At 39.8% G+C, this 15,756-nt stretch overlaps 1 long non-coding RNA gene across 3 annotated transcripts in view; it reads left to right on the top strand.

The window, feature by feature from the left end:
- Nucleotides 1-14,822, top strand: part of LOC146706331 (uncharacterized) — a 30,220-nt gene extending 15,398 nt beyond the window's left edge. The window contains exons 1-4 of one of the 3 annotated variants that reach the window (XR_014921510.1): nucleotides 7,883-8,164; nucleotides 10,027-10,164; nucleotides 13,065-14,213; nucleotides 14,291-14,822. This is a non-coding gene — a long non-coding RNA (uncharacterized LOC146706331). Of the gene's footprint in view, nucleotides 1-7,882; nucleotides 8,165-10,026; nucleotides 10,165-13,064 lie in introns of those variants that run through there. The other 2 variants (XR_014921511.1, XR_014921509.1) reach the window with 2 other exon arrangements.
- Nucleotides 14,823-15,756: the final 934 nt, after the last annotated feature.

Below are 15,756 nucleotides of genomic sequence, written 5' to 3'. Positions count from 1 at the left end.
AGATAGGCAGCTGGCAGGTTGAATGATGCTCTGCCTCTGTGGTCAAGTACAGACATAGGCCTTAAGCAACCATGAGCCACTGATAAGTGTGACAGATTAGGAAACATGCATACAGTTCATTAGTTAGACTCCTATGAACCACTAATAGGAGAAAATGAGCACGCAATAAAGTGGACTTGTTAGGGAGAGATTGCCATCAGTGTAAAAACACTCCAACTCAAATTTTGATGACAGAAACAGCTAAAAAATGAGCGTTTTGTTGACACTGATGACAAAATCCTGATCAGATACAGACAGACACATGCATACAGCACACACTACTGCTCAAAGGTTTGTGGTCAAATTCAAACTGTCGTCTTTTTAATTAATAATTTACATTTACTTTTAACATAATATTACATGAAAATGATCAGAAATGTTTTCACAGATGTGTGTTAAATGAATCATTTATGTTAAATCACCCATGATGCATTAGGAAATGTCTACACACTTATACATGGGCCCATTTTTAGTAACCATCACTGCTGTGTGGACAGATCACATGGTTATAAACCAGGTGAAAACTGACTTCAAACGTTTGAGCTGTAGTGTAGATTGCAATGATAGTGTATAGTTATGTATTACAGAAGAATATATAGAAGTATGAGGACATGGAGACACTGTAAAAAAGTTATGAGCTGTCTTGCTGCAGAGAAAGTGGAGTCTGTCATCCTTGAAAAGCTCCCAAGATAGGCAGCTGGCAGGTTGAATGATGCTCTGCCTCTGTGGTCAAGTACAGACATAGGCCTTAAGCAACCATGAGCCACTGATAAGTGTGAGAAATTAGTGCACTTAATGCAGCGGTCCCCAACCCCCGGGCCTCGGATCGGTGCCGGTCCGTGAGTCGTTTGGTGCCGGGCCGCGAGAGTTGAGGCTCAGGTGTGAAATGTATGGTTTTCAGGGTTTTTATCGGTATTCAGCGTTATTTTGTTATCGTTTTTATCGTTAACTCGGTGTCCCTGGGTCTTTTCAAGTGTGTTATGAATAAATCTTCTTTTTTTCGGTACCGGTACTAGTTTTATTTTGTTGTATTTATCCACGACACCTTAAAGGCCGGTCCGTGAAAATATTTTTGGGCATAAACCGGTCCGTGGCGCAAAAAAGGTTGAGGACTACTGACTTAATGCATGTTTCCTAATTATATACGTATGAGCCACTAGTAGGAGAAAATGAGCACGCAATAAAGTGGACTTGTTAGGGAGAGATTGCCACAAGAGTTAAAACACTCCAACTCAATTTTGATGACAGAAACAGCTAAAAAATGAGCGTTTTGTTGAAACTGATGACAAAATCCTGATCAGATACAGACAGACACATGCATACAACACACACTACTGCTCAAAAGTTTGTGGTCAGATTCAAACATTCTTGTCTTAATTTTAAAATTATATTTGCTATAACATAAAATTAGGCAAAGTTTATCAGAAATGTTTTCACAGATGTGTGTTTAATGAATCATTTATGTTAAATCACCCATGATGCATTAGGAAATGTCTACACACTTATACATGGGCCCATTTTTAGTAACCATCACTCCTGTGTGGACAGATCACATGGTTATAAACCAGGTGAAAATTGACTTCAAACGTTTGAGCTGTAGTGTAGATTGCAATGATAGTGTATAGTTATCTATTACAGAAGAATATATAGAAGTCTGAGGACAGGGAGACACTGTAAAAAAGTTATGAGCTGTCTTGCTGCAGAGAAAGTGGAGTCTGTCATCCTTGAAAAGCTCCCAAGATAGGCAGCTGGCAGGTTGAATGATGCTCTGCCTCTGTGGTCAAGTACAGACATAGGCCTTAAGCAACCATGAGCCACTGATAAGTGTGACAGATTAGGAAACATGCATACAGTTCATTAGTTAGACTCCTATGAACCACTAATAGGAGAAAATGAGCACGCAATAAAGTGGACTTGTTAGGGAGAGATTGCCACCAGAGTTAAAACACTCCAACTCAATTTTGATGACAGAAACAGCTAAAAAATGAGCGTTTTGTTGACACTGATGACAAAATCCTGATCAGATACAGACAGACACATGCATACAACACACACTACTGCTCAAAGGTTTGTGGTCAGATTCAAACTGTCGTCTTTTTAATTAATAATTTACATTTACTTTTAACATAATATTACATGAAAATGATCAGAAATGTTTTCACAGATGTTTGTTTAATGAATCATTTATGTTAAATCACCCATGATGCATTAGGAAATGTCTACACACATATACATGGGCCCATTTTTAGTAACCATCACTGCTGTGTGGACAGATCACATGGTTATAAACCAGGTGAAAACTGACTTCAAACCTTTGAGCTGAAGTGTAGATTGCAATGATAGTGTATAGTTATCTATTACAGAAGAATATATAGAAGTCTGAGGACAGGGAGACACTGTAAAAAAGTTATGAGCTGTCTTGCTGCAGAGAAAGTGGAGTCTGTCATCCTTGAAAAGCTCCCAAGATAGGCAGCTGGCAGGTTGAATGATGCTCTGCCTCTGTGGTCAAGTACAGACATAGGCCTTAAGCAACCATGAGCCACTGATAAGTGTGAGAAATTAGTGCACTTAATGCAGCGGTCCCCAACCCCCGGGCCTCGGAAAGGTGCCGGTCCGTGAGTCGTTTGGTACCGGGCCGCGAGAGTTGAGGCTCAGGTGTGAAATGTATGGTTTTCAGGGTTTTTATCGGTATTCAGCGTTATTTTGTTATCGTTTTTATCGTTAACTCGGTGTCCCTGGGTCTGTTCAAGTGTGTCATAAATAAATCTTCTTTTTTTCCGGTACCGGTACTAGTTTTATTTTGTTGTATTTATCCGCGACACCTTAAAGGCCGGTCCGTGAAAATATTGTTGGGCATAAACCGGTCCGTGGCGCAAAAAAGGTTGAGGACCACTGACTTAATGCATGTTTCCTAATTATATACGTATGAGCAACTAATAGGAGAAAATGAGCACGCAATAAAGTGGACTTGTTAGGGAGAGATTGCCACCAGAGTTAAAACACTCCAACTCAATTTTGATGATAGAACCAGCTAAAAAATTAGCGTTTTGTTGACACTGATGACAAAATCCTTATCAGATACAGACAGACACATGCATACAACACACACTACTGCTCAAAGGTTTGTGGTCAGATTCAAACATTCTTGTTTTAATTTTAAAATTATATTTGCTATAACATAAAATTAGGCAAAGTTTATCAGAAATGTTTTCACAGATGTGTGTTTAATGAATCATTTATGTTAAATCACCCATGATGCATTAGGAAATGTCTACACACTTATACATGGGCCCATTTTTAGTAGCCATCACTGCTGTGTGGACAGATCACATGGTTATAAACCAGGTGAAAATTGACTTCAAACGTTTGAGCTGTAGTGTAGATTGCAATGATAGTGTATAGTTATCTATTACAGAAGAATATATAGAAGTCTGAGGACAGGGAGACACTGTAAAAAAGTTATGAGCTGTCTTGCTGCAGAGAAAGTGGAGTCTGTCATCCTTGAAAAGCTCCCAAGATAGGCAGCTGGCAGGTTGAATGATGCTCTGCCTCTGTGGTCAAGTACAGACATAGGCCTTAAGCAACCATGAGCCACTGATAAGTGTGAGAAATTAGTGCACTTAATGCAGCGGTCCCCAACCCCCGGGCCTCGGACCGGTACCGGTCCGCGAGAGTTGAGGCTCAGTTGTGAAATGTATGGTTTTCAGGGTTTTTATCGGTATTCAGAGTTATTTTGTTATCGTTTTTATCGTTAACTCGGTGTCCCTGGGTCTTTTCAAGTGTGTTATGAATAAATCTTCTTTTTTTCGGTACCGGTACTAGTTTTATTTTGTTGTATTTATCCACGACACCTTAAAGGCCGGTCCGTGAAAATATTTTTGGGCATAAACCGGTCCGTGGCGCAAAAAAGGTTGAGGACTACTGACTTAATGCATGTTTCCTAATTATATACGTATGAGCCACTAATAGGAGAAAATGAGCATGCAATAAAGTGGACTTGTTAGGGAGAGATTTCCACCAGAGTTAAAACACTCCAACTCAATTTTGATGACAGAAACAGCTAAAAAATGAGCGTTTTGTTGAAACTGATGACAAAATCCTGATCAGATACAGACAGACACATGCATACAACACACACTACTGCTCAAAAGTTTGTGGTCAGATTCAAACATTCTTGTCTTAATTTTAAAATTATATTTGCTATAACATAAAATTAGGCAAAGTATATCAGAAATGTTTTCACAGATGTGTGTTTAATGAATCATTTATGTTAAATCACCCATGATGCATTAGGAAATGTCTACACACTTATACATGGGCCCATTTTTAGTAACCATCACTCCTGTGTGGACAGATCACATGGTTATAAACCAGGTGAAAACTGACTTCAAACGTTTGAGCTGTAGTGTAGATTGCAATGATAGTGTATAGTTATGTATTACAGAAGAATATATACAAGTCTGAGGACAGGGAGACACTGTAAAAAAGTTATGAGCTGTCTTGCTGCAGAGAAAGTGAAGTCTGTCATCCTTGAAAAGCTCCCAAGATAGGCAGCTGGCAGGTTGAATGATGCTCTGCCTCTGTGGTCAAGTACAGACATAGGCCTTAAGCAACCATGAGCCACTGATAAGTGTGAGAAATTAGTGCACTTAATGCAGCGGTCCCCAACCCCCGGGCCTCGGAAAGGTGCCGGTCCGTGAGTCGTTTGGTGCCGGGCCGCGAGAGTTGAGGCTCAGGTGTGAAATGTATGGTTTTCAGGGTTTTTATCGGTATTCAGCGTTATTTTGTTATCGTTTTTATCGTTAACTCGATGTCCCTGGGTCTTTTCAAGTGTGTCATAAATAAATCTTCTCTTTTTTCCGGTACCGGTACTAGTTTTATTTTGTTGTATTTATCCGCGACACCTTAAAGGCCGGTCCGTGAAAATATTGTCGGGCATAAACCGGTCCGTGGCGCAAAAAAGGTTGAGGACCACTGACTTAATGCATGTTTCCTAATTATATACGTATGAGCCACTAATAGGAGAAAATGAGCACGCAATAAAGTGGACTTGTTAGGGAGAGATTGCCATCAGAGTTAAAACACTCCAACTCAATTTTGATGATAGAAACAGCTAAAAAATGAGCGTCTTGTTGAAACTGATGACAAAATCCTGATCAGATACAGACAGACACATGCATACAACACACACTACTGCTCAAAGGTTTGTGGTCAGATTCAAACAGTTGTCTTTTAATTAATAATTTACATTTACTTTTAACATAATATTACATGAAAATTATCAGAAATGTTTTCACAGATGTGTGTTTAATGAATCATTTATGTTAAATCACCCATGATGCATTAGGAAATGTCAACACACTTATACGTGCGCCAAATTTTAGAAACAATCACTCCTGTGTGGACAGATCACATGGTTATAAACCAGGTGAAAATTGACTTCAAACTTTTGAGCTGTAGTGTAGATTGACTGCAATGATAGTGTATAGTTATCTATTACAGAAGAATATATAGAAGTCTGAGGACAGGGAGACACTGTAAAAAAGTTATGAGCTGTCTTGCTGCAGAGAAAGTGGAGTCTGTCATCCTTGAAAAGCTCCCAAGATAGGCAGCTGGCAGGTTGAATGATGCTCTGCCTCTGTGGTCAAGTACAGACATAGGCCTTAAGCAACCATGAGCCACTGATAAGTGTGAGAAATTAGTGCACTTAATGCAGCGGTCCCCAACCCCCGGGCCTCGGACCGGTACCGGTCCGTGAGTCGTTTGGTACCGGGCCGCGAGAGTTGAGGCTCAGGTGTGAAATGTATGGTTTTCAGGGTTTTTATCGGTATTCAGCGTTATTTTGTTATCGTTTTTATCATTAACTCGTTGTCCCTGGGTCTTTTCAAGTGTGTTATGAATAAATCTTCTTTTTTTCGGTAACGGTACTAGTTTTATTTTGTTGTATTTATCCGCGACACCTTAAAGGCCGGTCCGTGAAAATATTTTTGGGCATAAACCGGTCCGTGGCGCAAAAAAGGTTGAGGACCACTGACTTAATGCATGTTTCCTAATTATATACGTATGAGCCACTAATAGGAGAAAATGAGCATGCAATAAAGTGGACTTGTTAGGGAGAGATTGCCACCAGAGTTAAAACACTCCAACTCAATTTTGATGATAGAAACAGCTAAAAAATGAGCGTTTTGTTGAAACTGATGACAAAATCCTGATCAGATACAGACAGACACATGCATACAACACACACTACTGCTCAAAAGTTTGTGGTCAGATTCAAACATTCTTGTCTTAATTTTAAAATTATATTTGCTATAACATAAAATTAGGCAAAGTTTATCAGAAATGTTTTCACAGATGTGTGTTTAATGAATCATTTATGTTAAATCACCCATGATGCATTAGGAAATGTCTACACACTTATACATGGGCCCATTTTTAGTAGCCATCACTGCTGTGTGGACAGATCACATGGTTATAAACCAGGTGAAAATTGACTTCAAACGTTTGAGCTGTAGTGTAGATTGCAATGATAGTGTATAGTTATCTATTACAGAAGAACATATAGAAGTCTGAGGACAGGGAGACACTGTAAAAAAGTTATGAGCTGTCTTGCTGCAGAGAAAGTGGAGTCTGTCATCCTTGAAAAGCTCCCAAGATAGGCAGCTGGCAGGTTGAATGATGCTCTGCCTCTGTGGTCAAGTACAGACATAGGCCTTAAGCAACCATGAGCCACTGATAAGTGTGACAGATTAGGAAACATGCATACAGTTCATTAGTTAGACTCCTATGAACCACTAATAGGAGAAAATGAGCACGCAATAAAGTGGACTTGTTAGGGAGAGATTGCCATCAGTGTTAAAACACTCCAACTCAATTTTGATGATAGAAACAGCTAAAAAAAATGAGCGTTTTGTTGACACTGATGACAAAATCCTGATCAGATACAGACAGACACATGCATACAACACACACTACTGCTCAAAAGTTTGTGGTCAGATTCAAACTGTCGTCTTTTTAATTAATAATTTACATTTACTTTTAACATAATATTACATGAAAATGATCAGAAATGTTTTCACAGATGTGTGTTAAATGAATCATTTATGTTAAATCACCCATGATGCATTAGGAAATGTCTACACACTTATACATGGGCCCATTTTTAGTAACCATCACTCCTGTGTGGACAGATCACATGGTTATAAACCAGGTGAAAATTGACTTCAAACGTTTGAGCTGTAGTGTAGATTGCAATGATAGTGTATAGTTATGTATTACAGAAGAATATATAGAAGTCTGAGGACAGGGAGACACTGTAAAAAAGTTATGAGCTGTCTTGCTGCAGAGAAAGTGGAGTCTGTCATCCTTGAAAAGCTCCCAAGATAGGCAGCTGGCAGGTTGAATGATGCTCTGCCTCTGTGGTCAAGTACAGACATAGGCCTTAAGCAATCATGAGCCACTGATAAGCGTGACACTACTGCTCAAAGGTTTGTGGTCAGATTGAAACAGTCATCTTTTAATTAATAATTTACATTTACTTTAACATAATATTACATGAAATTTATCAGTAATGTTTACACAGATGTGTGTTTAATGAATCATTTATGTTAAATCACCCATGATGTATTAGGAAATATCTACACACTTATACATGGGCCCATTTGTAGTAACGATCACTGCTGTATGGACTGATCACATGGTTATATACCTGCAACACATCTGACAAGTGCAAACAGAAAATGGAATGATCCATCACAAACTTCAACAATTTGCTCTTTTTAATCCACACAATGATTTTGGTTTGTGCTGATATCTTTGGAAAAAGATTTCTTCCCTGCAAGTTGGGATCTAACATCACAAACTGACATCTGGTGATACGATGTACCAAATAAAAATGGGCCTCAGTAGATGTCATGGTTCCCTTGCTCTCTTTTGCTGGCCTGCTTCTTTCTCTCTCCTCTTTCGGTGTATGCCTGTGTTGTTGTCCGTGTGCTTGTCTTTTTTAGGGGATGCTCCTCCACCTTCCCGTCCCTCAGTCACTTGTGAACAATCAGCTGATTACTCGCCTGTTCCTCGCGAGGTCTTCATGCTGGCTTCTAAACAACCAGATCATTGCAGTACCAAGGTAACGTATTATGCCACAGTCATTTCACATTTTCCATCAGTTCTTGCCTTTGAATTGAATAGAATAGAATAGAATAGAATAGAATTCAACTTTATTGTCATTGCACATGCACAGGTACAGGGCAACGAAATGCAGTTTGCATCCATCCAGAAGTGCTTTAGTGATATAGATATATTACAATATATATTAGCAATAATATAGATATGTGAGTATATTACAGAAATGGGTCTATTATGGTATGTTATAATGTACACGGTATGAAGTATGTTGTGAATATTCTATAACTATAAGTATGTACAGGCTGTAGTGAGTACAAGCTATGTACAGGATATGAACAGGATATAAATATGAAAAACTATACAGAATATGAAATAAATAACTTTACAGAATCTGGGATATACAGCTATACAGAAATGGGAACTATGCAAGTTGTAAACAGTTGTAGGATTAAAAATTATCGAATGTACAGAATGATTATTTACACAGAGCTATACAGTAGTGCAGTTAAGATAAGTGAGGGTGTAGATAGTTTCTACAGAGGCTGTATAAAGTGCTAGTGGTTGTGAGTGGTGGTTCAGTCCATGTTATTATTGTGTTTGAGGGTACAGTTGTCCATTGTGGGTGTGTGTATGTTCAGTCCATGAGTTTAACGTGGGTCAGATGTCAGGAGGCAGAGTTCAGGAGTCTGACAGCTGTGGGGAAGAAGCTGTTCCGGTACCTGGTGGTCTTAGTCCGGAGGCTCCTGTGGCGCCTCCCAGAGGGCAGGAGGGTGAAGAGTCCATGTGATGGGTGACTGGGGTCTTTGATGATTTTCCCAGCCCTTTTCAGACACCGCTTCCTGTAGATGTCTTTTATGGCAGGAAGTGGTGCTCCGGCGATGCGCTGGGCAGTTTTCACGACCCTCTGCAACGCCTTCCGGTCCGAGGCAGAGCAGTTCCCGTACCAGACTGTTATACAGTTGGTCAGGATGCTCTCGATGGTGCAGCGATAGAAGTTCACCAGGATGTCTGAGGACAGGTGGTTCTTCCTCAGAGTCCTCAAGAAGAAGAGGCGCTGGTGAGCCTTCTTGACCAGCTTGGAGCAGTTGGTCGTCCAGGTGAGATCCTCGGAGATGTGGACTCCCAGGAACTTGAAGCTGCTCACACGCTCCACAGTCGTCCCCTTAATGTGGATGGGTGGATGTGGGTCAGCATTCCTCCTGTAGTCCACGATGAGCTCCTTGGTCTTCTCGGTGTTAAGCAGCAGGTTGTTTCTGTCGCACCACTCAGCCAGACGATCCACCTCCTCCCTGTAGGCGGCCTCATCGTTGTCACTGATGAGGCCAATCACCGTGGTGTCATCTGCAAACTTAATGATGGTGTTGGAACCATCAGCAGGTCTGCAGTCGTGGGTGAAGAGGGAGTAGAGGAAAGGGCTCATCACACAGCCTTGTGGTACACCGGTGTTCATTGTGATGGTAGATGAGCAGCGGTTATCCAGCCGGACATGTTGGGGGCGGTTGGTCAGGAAGTCCAGTAACCATTTGCAGATGAGGGAACTGATACCCAGGTCTGTCAGTTTCCTGATGAGTTGTGAGGGGTGGATTGTATTGAATGCTGAACTGAAGTCTATAAACAGCATTCTGGCGTAGGTGTTGTTGTTGTCCAGGTGTGAGAGGACAGAGTGCATTGCGATGGAGACTGCATCCTCTGTGCTCCTGTTCCGGCGGTATGCGAATTGGTGGGGGTCCAGGGTGGGGGGGAGACAGGATTTGAAGTGTGCTAGGACCAGTCGCTCTAAGCACTTAGTGATGATGGGGGTGAGTGCTACTGGGCGGTAATCATTGAGGCAAGATGGGTTGCTCACTCTTTGTTTCTGTGCAGACGTTTCAGTGTTACGGATCTCCATGACCTTCTGTGACAGTGTCTGAGTGTGCCTCCAGACAACCTTCCCTACCTCTGCCCCGTCTCCTGGAGCCCACAGTGTTTATCCTGTATTGATAACTATCTGCAAATATACCTGTAAGACTTTACCACAGTGTCTCATCATCATTCTGTTGTTTTCATAACAGTACACTGTAGAAATAATGGACTGTGTAATAGGTATTGAGGTCATAGTGAATGTAGTTTATTAGTGTGTGTCGTAGTATGATTTTGTTGTTGATAGGATTTAAGATTAGAAAATAGAAAATAGTCCTGGGATGGGAACAAAGAACTGGGGTGCAGGGAAGTGGGGCAATTAACCCCAAACACAGGACAGTAGCAAGATTTACTGAGGGTGAGGGGCAGACAATTGCCAATGTACATTACCTTAAAAGGAGATGGGGGTCAGGGTGTCAGCACCCCAGGCCACTTTACCAGTGTTTTTCCATTGTGGGGGATTTACTGTAGAAATTGGAGACCAGAGACTATAACTGTAGCTGTTGTGTGAAACTCTTCAGATCAGCCTTTAGAGTAGGACTGCACAGGATGCAGTGTGCTGATCTCCAGATGCATCTGTAAGGAAAATGGGTAATAAAAGGATTGTGTGAAATTTGGAAACATCTCTGCGTGATCTCTACCGAGACAAAAAGAATTGGAGAGTCTCAACAACACTAAGTAGATATTCCACTAAATCTCATTTGTGATTTATGATAAATGTTACCGTTAATTATTTATATTTCTTTACGCTTCTGATTAATTTAGTAAAACTTCTAAACGATTTTTACTGTTGTCAGAAAATAAGACATTTCTAATTCTCTACAGACTTTTGAGCTGTAGTATAGATTGCAATAATAGTGTATGGTTATTGTTTATAGCAGATGAAATAGCAGTATCAGGACAGATACGAGAGAAACGCTCTCGTATTTTAACATTAAACTCATAACTTTCCTTTTTGATGGTTTGCATTTGGCCTCTCAGGGCCACTGCAGTACAGTCATCCCCCCCCCCCCCCCCCCCCCATGTTTTTTTTAACTTAACCCAACAACATAGTTGGTTAAATTATACAAAAAAAAAAAATCATATGTGCCCATAAAAGAGGTCAAAATAACAGAACTCTACTCAAAGTTAGCAACAACCAATACTGATACCTCAAACAAACTGACCTCACTAAAGAAGACAACGGGGGAAACTTAAATAGTGGCTGATCAGCCCACAAAAATCACAAAAAGGGGTAAAGCACACAAAAACCTAACTGAGACCAAAACCAGTTATTTATTATCCTGTAAATTAAACCTTATATTTAAAGAAAGACCAATGTGAATGCAGTGTTGTGTGTAAGCCTCTACACTGATATTACCACTGTGTGGCTGTAACTGCAGCCATCACACCGCCTGACCACGTTAAGGTGGTAATCTCTCAGGGGGAAAACAGAAAAACAAAACAACAAAAAATAAAATAAAATAATGCTCATCAGATTCTAACAATTCAAAACATGACATTTACCTTAACTGGATGACCTATATAATAAATATATTCTAACCCAACAATAGTACTTCACACTATTGCCAATATTAACAAAACCAAAAAGGGTAAGCCAAGTTATTTAAAAAAAGACAATTCACAAAGTCTTGAAAAATAGAAATAAAGAATAAAAATCCTCAATCCACTCTATAACAACAGTCTCCTGCTTCCCTGCAGATCAACACGTTCTCACTCCTAACTCGTCATATGTGCGACGCCCATACAGCATGTATCACTTCTCAGTTATTTATTGCACTTCTTGCTCGTCAGTGAGGCACTTTTAGTGCTTTATCTATGTTTGTGTGGGGACTTGTTATAAATCAGTCTTCAACCTTTAATCTCTCTCTGAAAATGACTGGGATTAAATGCAGTGTAATAAACTTTCCTGAACGTGTGTCTTGTCATGATCTCCAGTGCTGCCATTTCATAGGATCTCCTGTCCAGGGCTTCTCAAACGTTGGTTGTTTTTATAACTCCTCTCACCTTCTGCTCTTGTGTCTGCTGTGATAAGCCTTTTATACTCACCCATTTTATTTCCATTTCTGTTTCTCACTATTTTTCTTAACAAGATTAAACCAGAATCAAGGTATGACTCAAGTATGTGAGGAAATTCTACACTAATTGGTACCTGCGGTCTTTCTTCTGTTGCATACCACACCCCAAAGAATGGACACACATAATGCAGACACATTTTCAGTGACCCAAATAACATTCAAACACGCTCCGTATCATAACCTCCTTTTTGTTTGTGTTTATTTTAAGCAGTTGATTTAACATAAGGATTAAAATAGAAAGAACAATCCTTGAAATAACACGTGTGTGAAATACATAATAAAAAACATAAAATAAATAAAATAAATAACTATGTCAAACCTCCTGAGATCCAGCCTCACAATCACTTGTTCTATGATGACTAAAGGAAGTTTATTTACTTCATAGACCCAGTGACGCCCATTCAGTTTCATTATCCAGGAAATAACAGCTGATGCTCACTTCTGTTTAAGACACAGTCCAATCTTAGGTTCCTCATCCTGAGTGGAACAATGGGTCTATAGAATAGAATAGAATAGAATAGAATAGAATAGAATAGAATAGAATGCCTTTATTGTCACTATACAGTTGTACAGAGCATCTCATACTCAGTGTAAACATGCTGGGGGGGGGGGGGGGGGGGGGTACAGTTCTGCAGCGCTATGTACATATGGACAGTATTAACATGAGGAAAAACATATATATATATAAAATGTACAATATACAAGACGTAAGTAATATGTAATAAATAGTGTTATGTATATACAGTTGAGTATTGCACATGGAATTGGTATAAATAGTGTTATGTATATACAGTGTGAGTACAGCTGCCTTTTTCAGATCATCTCTACATTATATGAGTTGATGATTCTAGCATTACAGATAATGTCTTAATTATTCCAGACTGAGCTGTGGTGAGATCTTTTATTTTCTTTCTTGTGTTTCAGTGACAGCCTTAGCCATCACAGCCGGGCAGGTAACAAACCTATTTGCTTATTTATTTATTTTTGTCTCTAAAACTCATAAATACATATCAATACATGTATTCATTGTGAAGCATCCTGATGATCAGTAACCAAGTGTTTCTTCCTGAAACAATTACATGTAACTGTGCTGCAGTGAGGATAATACGATGTAGTATTAGGGCAAAGTTAAGAAAGGTATTATCGATCATTTTGAGAATAAAGTCAAAATGTGGAGATTACAGCTGTCTCAAGGCAAGCTGCCATGGTTGCTACTGTATATCATCTGAGTTGGTGAAACCGTACTTCAGAATTGGTTTTAGCAAGAAGGAAACATGAGCTAAAATAACCAGAACACAACTTTAAAATGCTTTTCACCAGGAGTTTTAGCTCATGAGCTAAAACTCCCTGGTTTTAGCTCATAAACGCAGTGTGGTGATAAGTATTAGGTTGTACCAAAAAAGGGCTGGTAATAATAATAATGGATTGCATTTATATAGCGCTTTTCAAGACCCTCAAAGCGCTTTACAATTCCACTATTCATTCACTCTCACATTCACACACTAGTGGAGGCAAGCTACAGTTGTAGCCACAGCTGCCCTGAGGCAGGCCGACAGAAGCGAGGCTGCCATATCACGCCATCGGGCCCTCTGGCCTCTACTAGTAGGCGGTAGGTGAAGTGTCTTGCCCAAGGACACAACGACCAAGACTGTCCGAGCCGTGGCTTGAACCGGCAACCTTCCAATTACAAGACAAACTGCCAACTCTTGAGCCACGATCTAATGGACAGATGCAAGGTTATCGATGGTTACATCCTCGTGTAATAAAGAAGTTGAATGTTGTATCACACAATGGCTGATCAATTTGTTTCACTAACTCATCTAAATAAGGAATTTTGTAGCAGAAACAGTAATTATAGCAGTTTGTTGTGGGACAGTAATGTCCATATCAACAACTTTTTTCTTGTGGCTCTAAAACTCCATCGTAGCGTAGAGCCTCCCCGTCTTCTCTGTAGCTCAGTTACTTGATCTAAATCCTTGATCAGCTGTGTGCTGAGCTATGGCCCAGTTAGATGTTAATGTGTGTTCTTATGTTGTGTTATAGTGACAGCTGTGTGTACTGCTGCAGGAGCAAGTAAGCAGTTTATTTATCTTTAACTAATTTGAATCAAAGCCCGATCCATGTCTGATACATGTCTTGTCTTCCTGCAGTAGGTGCTGTAGTCACTGCTCCTGCTCTTCTGGGAGCTGCAGGTTTCAACTCAGCTGGAATAGCTGCAGGCTCCTGCGCTGCAGGCATGATGTCGTCTGCTGCAGCTTCTAATGGAGGAGAAGTGACAGCCGGAGGTGTGGTGGCTGTTTTGCAGTCAGCAGGTAAATATATAATTAGATGTTTTATTAGGATTTTAACTTACAACAACATGCAAAAAGAAGAAGTTCATGGCTTTGGGCCTTGGATTCCAGGCCGGAGTTGTGTCCTCAGCCTGTAGTCTGACTTGGACGAAGAAAACTAAATCTTGTGGACCCCATTGCAGTGTGAGTGTGGTGGTTTCTTACTGGTCAATAGTAGACCTTACTACAGTCTTGTACGGGAGTCATTTTGAACCGTACGTAACATTTGACGTTTGTCGACAGGATTTTTATTCAGCATACAAAACCACCTGCCTTAGACTGATCAATATGGCTGATGAACTATCTGAAACCGTTAATATGGTGTGTGTGAATATCAAATAAAGTCTTATGAATCAAATTATGTCAGTCCTTCGTGACATGTATCACTTGTTTTTTTTTGGAGTGTTTTTTTTCTGTTTTTTAATTTTGTTATCCACATGAAAAATTCCAAAACTGCAGATTTTAGACACTTTAGACCTAAAATGTATATTCATTAGGGGAAAAAAACATTCATTTGTGATAGTAAACGTAAAACAACCTGAAAGACTCCATGTGACAGTCAGAACATTGAGCTTAACAAGTAAGGTCCAGTTATTTGTTTTAACAAACATTTCAAGCACATCCTCTAGTCTATTTGTAGGATTGTTGGCTGTCCACTCAAGAAGTTCAGAATACAAAAAGCAGAATAAGAGATTTTTGACTACCCGACTTCTGTCTGTATTAAGAGTGGCCTTTGGTGTCTTATTTCAGCTGCTGCACATGTCAATTGATTTTGTAACACCAAGACTTTAATATTTGAGACTGCTATTAAGCAGGTCAAAAATGAAATTTCATGCTCATCTGAGGCTACATATATACAAACCCGATTTACTTCACACCACATCATTTTTCATATGTAGGAAAAGGTAAGTTCATCAGATGAAACTTAAAGGATCTTTGGCTCACGTCTTCATCTGGATCAGCGGTCCCCAACCCCCGGTCCGTGAGTCCTTTGGTACCGGGCCACGAGAGTTGAGGCTCAGGTGTGAAATGTCAAGTCAATGAAAGTAGAAAAATGTTTTAATATATATTAATTTTATAGTATTTTGTAAACGTAAACAGGGGTGGCCATTTTTGGCCACGAACAAGCTGAGAGGGAGTTTTTTTGTTTTTCTGTTACTGCACCAAAAAAAACAAAGATACATAAAACTCATTGATACTTTTACTTATTGCTATGCATCTAACCTCCATCATGGTTAGAAAATAATTCAGTTTGCATGTTTTATTTGGAAAAAAATTGGGGTTTT

This window comes from Copadichromis virginalis, linkage group LG7, assembly GCF_057382275.1.
Source record: "Copadichromis virginalis isolate Kocher_CV1m ecotype Utaka linkage group LG7, C_Virginalis_male_GT1.1, whole genome shotgun sequence".
Classification (NCBI taxonomy): Eukaryota; Metazoa; Chordata; class Actinopteri; order Cichliformes; family Cichlidae; genus Copadichromis; species Copadichromis virginalis.
The sequence above is the reverse complement of the archived record's forward strand: the minus strand, read 5'-3'. Positions and strand labels throughout refer to the sequence as shown.